This window comes from Meleagris gallopavo, chromosome 1, assembly GCF_000146605.3.
Source record: "Meleagris gallopavo isolate NT-WF06-2002-E0010 breed Aviagen turkey brand Nicholas breeding stock chromosome 1, Turkey_5.1, whole genome shotgun sequence".
Lineage (NCBI taxonomy): Eukaryota > Metazoa > Chordata > Aves > Galliformes > Phasianidae > Meleagris > Meleagris gallopavo.
This window is the reverse complement of record NC_015011.2, coordinates 174,879,796-174,890,427: the sequence shown is the minus strand read 5'-3', so window position 1 is coordinate 174,890,427 and position 10,632 is coordinate 174,879,796. Positions and strand designations below refer to the sequence as shown.

The 10,632-nt window shown below is 42.5% G+C and overlaps 1 long non-coding RNA gene across 1 annotated transcript; it reads left to right on the top strand.

Annotated features, from left to right (window-relative positions):
* The first annotated feature begins 2,723 nt into the window (after positions 1 to 2,723).
* On the top strand, positions 2,724 to 8,423 carry LOC116216204. The gene is made up of 3 exons (XR_004158647.1): positions 2,724 to 3,490; positions 5,041 to 5,157; positions 5,306 to 8,423. It is a non-coding gene; the product is annotated as an uncharacterized LOC116216204 (long non-coding RNA).
* The last annotated feature ends 2,209 nt before the right edge of the window (positions 8,424 to 10,632 follow it).

Below are 10,632 nucleotides of genomic sequence, written 5' to 3'. Positions count from 1 at the left end.
TTATTGAGAGAATCAATACATGTATTCTTACTCATACTCTTTGTCCCTCAGACTGTGGCTAGATCCGACAGTATCACTTATGCATCATATTCTTACTAAAATGCTGCCTCTATTCTTAGGTGTCCAAGAGCCTGAAAACGTGTCATTTTCTGCAGGGCTTTACCCCTTCAAATTTGTCACACTTCACATCCAAGTGTTATCAAACATAGAATGAATGAATCCAAACTATTCTTGACCCCATGTTTAGAAAAGGAATTTTCTGGCAGATGGCAACAGCTCTTCATCAAGCATAAACATGGATCAACGGTATAGTGGTAAAAGACAAAATGTTGATAGTTTTAATTTCTACACATGTGGGTACTATATATTCACAGCTAGTTTTTTAGAATCTGGACACACAGTTAATACATTTCTGCATGTATGCCTATGGTGACGGATATTTTTTTAAATAAGCATGTCTATGATGAAATTAGAATAGTTTTGAACAGACTCAGGCATTTACGCCTATTTTTTACTCCTATTACTTGAGAAAGTTTTCTTTATGAGAGTAAATATTGATTAAAGCAACCATAAACAGCCAGCACAAATAAACCAAGCAGACAGAAACTGAAAAAAATCTAAGCCACAATCAAGATGCAATTAGTAATTATGAAAGGCTCTGTTGTCATAATATCCTTTATTCCAGATTCTGTTTGTCATTAAAAAGGAAACTGATTATTACAGAAGATACCCAGAGGCTTAAGCCATTCTGAACAAAAAACAGAAATCTAGAGAGAAAAACCCCACTGTTCATGCCAGAAGGAAGTAGGAGAGGATGGTATTTGTGGATGTTCATGTCACCTCTCTCTTAGAATACAATCTTATCCTCCTTGAAGATGCATTAGTTTCGGCATTGATACAATACGGCTCCAAATTTTTATTAATGCTGGATTATCTCTCTGTGCATCTCCCCCATCTGATTTTCATGGTTGGGAAAGATGTATGCTATATAAACAGATGGGATTCTGCTACACCAGTTAACACGTTGATCAATCACATCATCTGCTGTGTGAGCCTTCTTTCCATTCCCTCCCATCCTTCTACAAACACCCACAGAAAACTACCAGATTGTTTGTGTATCGTTGGTCATGACGACAGACAACACATTTCTCAGTTACCCCTCTTGGTACATATAAAGGTCCAGATGAAATTTTTGCACCTAACTTAACCACAGATACAAAATACCCAGGAAAAAAAGCCAACAAAGAACAAACACAACAAAAACCGGCCCACAGCTTATTGGAAGTCTTCCACCAGGGCTGGCAAAGGACCATGCTGTAACTGTCAGGAAACACCTCCAGTTACATGATATCTTTTTATATCACAACTGTGGCTCTTAAAATGTATAATGGCAGCAACTTGCAATCCTCAGGGTTCAAGATCTTTTCTGAATGAGACACCTCCTGCTTATGGAAAGACCTTCTGCCAAAGTTGCCATGAGAACGAGACATTGGGTAAGAAAAGAAGAAAAGATGGAGCATGCAAACCAGATCACTACAATAATGAAAAGTAACAGGAATACAGAAAAAACCTAACAGTTACTGAACATTCATTGCTAACTATATGTATAGTGTGTGCCAGTAGAAAAATGATATGGCTTTCACCCGTCAGAGGGTAGAAGGGAAAGTCTGCAAGGAAAAGTGATTTTTATTTTTTTTAGACTAGGTGAATTGGCTTAAAAATCAAAATGCCTTTATGCAAAGTATTTTCATCAGTTCTCTCTTCTTTGTGGCTGACTCACACCAGTGAATTTCACAGGTGGATTTTTAGTGGCCTCACTCCTTAGGAGAGACACAGGAGTGCAAGAAGGGAAGGCGAAATGTGCTCACAAGACTACTGAAGTCAGAACTGGTCTCCTGGAAGTGAACACCTTGGGGAAACAACAGGTTTCCTGCATGCCTGCGAATGAGACATCAGGGCCAGACCCCACATTTTAAGGAAAGCCATAAATGGAACCATAGATACTTTATTCTGAGCATTTTGTAGCTGTAATTAAGCACGGATTGTAAAGCTTTTCTAGCAGCTGTGATGCTGCTGTTCTATAAAGTTGCTTAGGAAAGATATGACATGATTCCCCATCTTAACGCTGCCTTGTAATAAAAGTAGACTCTAATTCCAAGTTGGATTCAGAGCACACAGGGAGAAAAATCTATATTTGGCCAAACAAATCAGAGAAAACAACTCCTTGGCAAAGCGACTGTGTTTTTCAGACTCCGATGTGCCCAGTGCAAATGCTACTGAAGGCAATGCAAAGACTGGATTTTTTGGTAAGATCCAAAAACGATGCTAAAGAATACAAAATACAAAATCAAGTCCTTGACTGTGAAGTGTGGTTAAGCAGCAAGCAACATATACCTCATATTCTCTGTACACGATGTTTCAGTGTGAGAATCAGGCAGAGGTGCATAAGGTCCCTTCTGCTGGCACACACACAAGAGGGGAAAGCTTTCAGCTATCAGGATTTGAGAAGAAATACCATTTCTGAAAGAGCTATAACATCTAATATTTAAACATCAAAGGAGTTGAACACATCCCAGCAAAACTATTCATCTTTTAAGTCAGAAGAAAGTTGAAGCTGAGATTGAAGATTGCTCTGTATTATCTTACTACTGTTCAATAATCTGTGTCCATTCAGATGTTGAAAAAAATATACTCCAGAAGTAGCATCAGTACAGATAGAATCCACTTCAGACACTGAATTGATTCCTTTGAAAGAAAATGGTTGAATGACAGGGCTGCATTTACAGCAAAATGAGCACAAGAGTAGCTGCAGGAAGGGAGGGAAAAAAACTGCTAAAGCTTCTCTTACGGCGAAGAATCCCTTGAGAGCAGCCCTGTGGAGAATGGCTTGGGGGTCCTGATAGATGAAAAGCTGGACGTCAAAACCTCACTGAAGAAATTTCAGAGTAGTTTTGAGATAGCAGATAGCATTTAACTACTTAATCAATACTCAATCAATACCTTAATCAAAGCAAACCAAAATCACTATCTAAATCCACAATCAATAGGTCATGCTCACAATGGCATAAAAAAAAAAAAAAAAAAGAAGGAAATAAAATGAAAAATGGGGTTAAGCAACAGATCGTGTAATGAATCCAAGAATCAACAAGTATGTTATTGTCAGACAAACAGTTCACAGATGATAAAACCAGAAGGGAGCATCATGAACATCCATTATAACTTGCGGCAGGATATCACTATAGCCCAAAGCCAAAATGCATTACATTAGAAACATCAGCTCTGTGAACAGCAGAACAAATGAAGATTGCTTTCCTACTGCCTCTCCCTTGCTTGCTCAACCTTAGCTACGCTCCAGCAAACAGAACCCAAAGTTTTGTACAGCTGCGTTTATCTGGCATATTCAAGATGATGCAGTAAGATGGTGGCAGAACGGGAAGAAAAACCTAACAAGAAGAGCAAGTGCCTGACCTACTACCAGGGCAGGCTCATGGTAAGCATTTCCAAGGCTAGTCCCACTTTTGGTTTCAGACTGAGTATTTTAACAAGAGGGTTTCGGGAGATAAGTGGGAATCAGATGATGCCAAAGTTGCCTTTATTAAATCTTAAATGTGAAGACCAGGAGATAACTGATAAAATGTTTATAGATATATGTGTGTGCGTGAGACCATGAAATTGTGGTAGCCAATAGCAGTATGTGAGAAAGAAATATGGCACTTTAGTTTCTTAAAGGACAATAATATTAACTAAACACAGGAATTTCTCCCAGCTTGACTTTAGCAGCAACATGAAGTATAAGTTTACAAATCAGTTTTTCTTCTGGATGCCCTGAGGGATAATGAGCAAAACATTATTAAAAGGACACCAAAAAGTGATGGCACGCTTTCCCCACTAGATCCAGACATTAATTTAACTCTCCAAATACTGTGGCAAAGAGGCACTCTGGGGAGGATTAGGTCGGGATGTATTTAGTTCTTGTTGGTTGAATAGGACATAAACAGATATCAAGAACCACACATAGTACTTAAACTGGAAATCACATCAACAAAATACTGAATGGAAAAGGAGTGCAGAGAAAAGAGTTCCCAGCTGCATTAATTTCTAACCCTGCCGTTTCCCAGAGATCGCAACATAGCAAAGCAGTCAACATCTTTCCTTCAACTTTATTCAGAGTGACAGTACACGTATGGGTTTGGCAGATACCACAATCATTACCTGCCACCATTCATTAAGGATCCCAACCACATTTCCCACACTCTGCTTTAAAAGTACACCCATAGCTAAAAAGCAGAAAAACACATAGGGAATTATAACAATTCATTCTGCTCTAAATCCTAAGCACTGGAAGGCTCATGTTTGTCAGTGTTCGTTTGGTTGATGGAAAGGGTCAAGGTATGCAGAAGAAACAGTTGCTAATATAATATTATATAACCTTTCTGTCATAGGTAGTTTTAATGCGCCCTTCAAATGGTATCCACTTAGAAAAATAAGAGTCAACATAAAAAGGCAATTGCATTATTAGGTAAAGATGTGAGAGTTAGAGCAAATAATCTACTTCCATGTTTGGTGTCAAGGTTTGTGCAATCTAAAGAATGCCTTAAAACAGCAATAGCAGAAGCAGACATGCAATAAAGATGTTCACAGCTACCGTAAGGACAAGTTATTTGTTCTGTATCTTTCTCCAAAAGTTCAATTTTACATTTTTTAAAAAGATAAATCTAAAGTTTCCTATTTAAAAGACAGACGCATACAGTTTGATCATAAGGGAAAGAATTTTCTCTAACCTTGTGAAAGAATTCCAGAAACCATGCAGGATTTTTCACTTGCAACATTATCTTGGCTTTACAAAGTAAGTTGCAGAAAGCTGCTATGGGAGCCAGCACTTACTTCTTGACATTTTGAAGTCATTCAGATCACATTTAGTCTGGAATAAAGTTTGGAACAGATTTTTATTTTACATAGGTGTCTTCGTAAGTTCATTTTCAGTAAAAAGTATTTTTGACCTTGAGAAGCAGCTATTCACAGGACTTCATCTATCCCCAGACAGAGACCGAAGACACTTCTTGCCATTTCCAAAAGGGATCTGAAGTCTCTCAACTGTACTTGGAGCCTCCACTGATGTCTCTGAAGTTAGTTGTGAACTTAAATACCTGGAAGAGCGTGAGTTTTTCTCTTTGTTTTCTAAGAAGCATGAATAATGTATGCAAAATTCACTCCTTTGCCTTCCAGAATTATCTGCTCTAGCAGAGATAAGGTTGTGTGCCTTCATTTGTTAAAAAATAAATTAATGGGCTGTGCTGTATTGCAGAATGTGCTCCATGCAGAGGATGCTTATAGGTCTGCCAGTTCTGGAATGGATGAAGGGATGACAGCACTCTCACTCATGACTCACTTGGTTTGCTCTGTGGCCTGTAGCTGGGAGCCCAGGTCAGGCGCCTGACAAAACTGTCTTGAGAGAAGTATGAGGTCCTGTACATCTGTCTTCACACAAAGACAAAACAAACAGGACTCAATAGGAACTGAGCAATGTCTTGGCTGGAAGTTCTGGAACTGTGCTATACTACAGTAAGCAAAAGAAAACCTTTAGAATTTTTTTCAGATGGAATTGGAAAAAAACATTTTTCCAAGGCAAGAAATGCCCCAAAGAATGCGATTCAGATTTCTGACATTAGGGACAAAATTACCTTTCTAGAAGTCTTCTTTTGTTCTAAAGGTAAAACTCTAATAAAAATGTGTTTATCACTCGTGTAAGTTTTTTAGAGGTGCAGTAAAACCAAACATATGGCAATGATTTATTTTAAAGGGCCATGCTCATGGTTTTCAGAGACAAAAGTCTGAAATTTCTTGTTTGTGTGCTTTCCCTTATTCAAGACCGAGTTGCAGAATTGTCATAAACCCTGAATAGAGATACATGTCGGCTATTGATGGATGAGGGCTATCTGAGTCAGGAACCCACTTTTCTCTAGTATAGGATGAGAGCAGCCAAACAGTCCCAGATCCATCTGGCTCCCCTGAGATGCCTGTTAAATCAGTGATAACACCAGTAATTTGGACAAGAGAGTAAGCAAAACTATTTCAGCCCCACTTGCTGCTCCAGCGAGCCGATGATATCCTGATATTTATGCATGCAAGTCCCTGTGGGCAAGCATATGCACATGGAGAAAAAGGAACATTACCTTCTACAGGGAGCGTGAGGCACCCAGCAGTACACACCAACACAAAGCACAACATGGGTCCAGCCACCCTCTGCTGCAGCCCACACTGACCTACCAGACAAATACAAGGCTAACATGCTCACTGTGCAGTTCTAGGCTGGAGAAAACAAAATGCTGCCTTGTCTATATTTTCAGTTACAGCTTTGTTTCCAGAGGTAGCTCACTTTGTTGTTAGAGTGAAGACTGTATTATCTCCAAAGCCAGAGTGCTACTCATAAATATGCATTTACTTTGAGCATGGTATCTTAGGTAACCACAGTTAACTGCTTAAGCTGTAGAACCTAACTGGGGAGCACGGCTGCAAACACATGCCGAGCTCCTTACTTAACCAACATTCACAAGCCTAGTAAAACTGTCATAATCCTGAGGACTGAAAACAGAAAGAAAGCAGAGCAAATCACGGACCTTGCTCAACTCCAAGAAATATGACAGAAGCCATCAGGAACATCCCTGCTGCCACTAGCAGGCAGTGGGACAGCAAAGCATTACTGAATACTCCAAACTTGTGATAATTCATTTCAGTTAACAGTTGACAAACTCTGCACATCACTGTGTCCAGTAAGATATGTATTTATGACAAAAGACTTACTGATTTGGAGGAAAAGAGACAGGTATTTCTATTTACTCTGCTCCTATTTCCGTATTTCTGACCTGTAGCATTAGAAGTATTTTCTCGCTCCAGATCCCTTATTTCTTATGCTCACATACGCTGTATTGATTCTTTCTGTAAAATGGGACACAGACTTGAACAGACTGCCCAGGGAAATGGTGGAGTCACTGACCCTGGAGGTTTTCAAGAAACATATAGACATGGCACTTACAGACAGAGTTAGTAGGTATGGTGGTTATAGGCCAACATTTGGACAAGGATAATGTGACTTAGACAAATTCAGGTCCGGGATACAAACATGCTGAACACTATCACGTCTTTCATCTTTAGCTGTCTGGAAGTAAGGCATCTCACTAAGCTTTTCACATAAATTCAATTTACATTTACAAAATCATAGAATGGATTAGGTCCCAATCCCCTGCCATTGGAAGGATTGCCACCCACTACTTCAGGTTGCACAGGGCCCCATTCAAGCTGGCCTTGAAATCCTCAACAATTGGGGCATCTACAATTTTTCTGGGCAGGCTATGCCAGGTCCTCAGCATGCTGAGTAAAAAATTTCTTCCTAACATCTAACCTAAATTTCCCTTCATTTAATTTGAAGTCATACCCACTTGTCCTATTATTATTAGACCATACATAATGTCCGTCTCCCTCATGCTTACAAGCTCTCTTAAGTTCTGGAAATGTGCAAAGAGATCTCCCTGAAGCCTTCTCTTCTCTGAGCTGAACAAGCCCAGCTCCCTCAGCCTGTCTTCATAGGAGCGGTGCTCCAGTCCTCGGATCATCTTCGTGGTCCTTCTCTGGACCCACTCCAAAAAGACCACATCTTTCCTGTGTTGGAGGCCCCAGATCTGGGCATAGTACTCCAGATGGGGCATTGTGAGGATAGAATCGAGGGAAAGAATTCCCTCCCTTTCCTTGCTGGCCACCCCCCTGTTGATGCAGCCCAGAATACAGTTGGCTCTCAAGGCGGCAAGCGCGCACTCCTGGCTCATGCTCAGCTTTCTGGCCATCAGGACCCCCAAATCCTTCTCTACAGAGCTGCTCTCAATGAGTTCATCTCCCAGTTTGTACACATATCTGGGACCCGACTCACATGCAACACTCTGCATTTGGCTTCATTCAGTGGCTTCAGAATTACCATGCCCACCTGCTGGCAGGACCAGCTGCAGTGTCTCCCATTGGGACGCCCACTGCTTGGTACAGCCATGCCTGCCTCTGGGCAGTGAAAAGGGCTATTGGTTTCCCCAGCTCCTCTCATGGGATCCAAAGACCTTGCTTTCCTTAGTGCCAGGAACCTCATCCAAGACAGGGACAGCACCTGCTAAAGGAGCTGGAAACTGCTGTCAGAAGTTGGAACGAGCTTCTGTAATTTAGCATCATCTCTGTAATGAGAGCAAGTCACATCTGAGGAGAAAAAAATCAGCGTTTGCCTGCCCCATGGTTAGCACACTACCCACTCTGGAATAAGGATGGTTTCTCATACCTCATTTGAAGTGAATGGTTTGCATTAAGCTTTAAAGAGAAAGCTAATCTCAGAAAGCTAACCTAGTTTGTGAGTACTTCGGTCTCTCCTATTTGTGGGGGATAAAAAAGCGTTAAAAGATTCACTATTCTTTTTCTTCTTCCAAACAAGACCCCATTTTTTGCCCCAGCCTAAGTCAGAATCAGCTCCTGTTCCTCCAACAGACTTGCCACTAGCTGTTTCTGGCTGCAAGCACTGACAGCACTGACAGCTTCACAGATTTACTCAGAATATGTTGTTTCTGCCTCCTTTTCAGCAACCATAAAGTGTGACTACTTGTTCCGACCTCTTAGCACAAGCTCTGATTTTGCAGGTACTCTTTCTCCTTCGTTTCTTATTCAAGGTGTCCTCAGATTGGTACAGCTAAAGAGGAATAAAAAGGTTAAAACGACTAAGACTTGATTTTCTTTTCCCCTGCCACCATTTGGTGCTGCTATGGGACCACAACAAACATTGGCTCCTTGTCCCCTTTTTAATAAGGATAAATGTGACTGCCAGTCCCCACACCATGTGACCACCCTTTATGTAAGAAGAAACGCCATCTGCATACACTTCAATTTCAGGAGACAAAGCACTTCGTTCATCTAACATCTCTCTGGGGATACCTATCAGATTTCCCTCACCCGTCTGCGTGCTGGGCAGTGCAGGACACTCCGAGATGCACCCTGAGGTGCTGGATGCTCTGCGTGAAGGCAGGTGCTGGTAGAGGTTGCTCTGGGATAGGGGGGGAAGAAAGGGTACTGCTCCTTCCTGTGAGTACTGACTTCAGCTCCGGGATATGAAGCATACGCAGCCACAGCTCCTTCATCCCCACTCAGATCACAGCACATCTAACCTGATGCACAGACACATGGACACAAATACATATGTATGTAAGTATATCTACTCACCTTACAGACACATTTATCAGTGGAAAGAACAGTGTGAGCTGCTAAGCTAAGCACTGAAGAGCTACGCAGTGCCAGGCTGGAGATGTCCATCAAACCTCCCTTCTGCTGCCCTTCCTCCAGTGTGCCATAAATTACATGAGCACACGCTGGATCAGCGGGCAGCATGGGTACGGTTTGCGCACGAAGCAGGGATCCAGCATTTTGTTTCTGCAGCAGCAGAATTTTCTGCACTCAAAGCACAGCTAGCAGCTGCAGATGAAGTCTCTAAGCACTCACACAGATCAGAAGTAGAGTCAAACTGGGCACATACAAAAAGGGGCCCCCTGCCATGAGTGACCACTTCTGCTGGGTTAAATGGCAGGACTTTCATTCCCAACTTAACGCTGCCAGTTTGGGGTATTCTGAGATTTAAAGACATTTATGCTTCAGTTCAACAGTTTAGGAATCAGATATTTTTGAAGAGTGAACCTTGGAGCCTGCACACTGTAGTACCAGCACAGGTTGCGTGCATGTCCTTGTGTCATGCTAGAGACAAGATATCAGCACGTTGCTGCACATCACCCACTGCTTTGAGGCAGAGCTGAGCATTGGGTCCTCTTCTGAGCAGCTCCTACTGTTGAGAACTGAGCCTCTCTTATGCATATGAAAGATTTCCTACTTCACTGAGTCAGCAGGGAAAGGACGTGCTGCCCTGTGCTGCCTGCTCTGGTTCATGGAACTGCGGCTGATCTGGTGCAGGCACAGGACAGCTGCATTCAGCTCTGCACTGCTGCAAGCTATAACCAGTGGTGTCCCCCAGGGGTCTGTGCTGGGTCCGCTCTTGTTCAACATCTTCATCAATGACCTTGATGAGGGGATAGTGGCCACCCTCAGCAAGTTTGCTGATGATACGAAGTTGGGAGGATTGGCTGACACGCCTGAAGGCTGTGCTGCCATTCAGCGAGACCTGGACAGGCTGGAGAGCTGGGCAGTAAGAAACCGGATGAGGTTCAACACAAGCAAGTGTAGGGTCTTACACCTAGGGAGGAGTAATTGCATGCACCAATACAGGCTGGGGGATGAGCTGCTGGAGAGGAGCTCTGCAGAGAGGGACCTGGGCGTCCTGGTGGACGACAGGTTGGCCATGAGCCAGCAGTGTGCCCTCGTGGCCAAAAAGGCCAATGGCATTCTGGGGTGCATTAAGAAGAGCGTGTCCAGCAGGTCGAGGGAGGTGAGTCCTCCCCCTCTACTGTGCCCTGGTAAGGCCTCATCTGGAGTACTGTGTCCAGTTCTGGGCTCCCCAGGACAAAAAAGCAGGGATCTCTTGGAAAGAGTCCAGCGGAGGGCCACAAAGATGGTGAAGGGCCTGGAGCATCTCCCCTATGAAGAAAGGCTAAGTGAACTGGGTCTGTT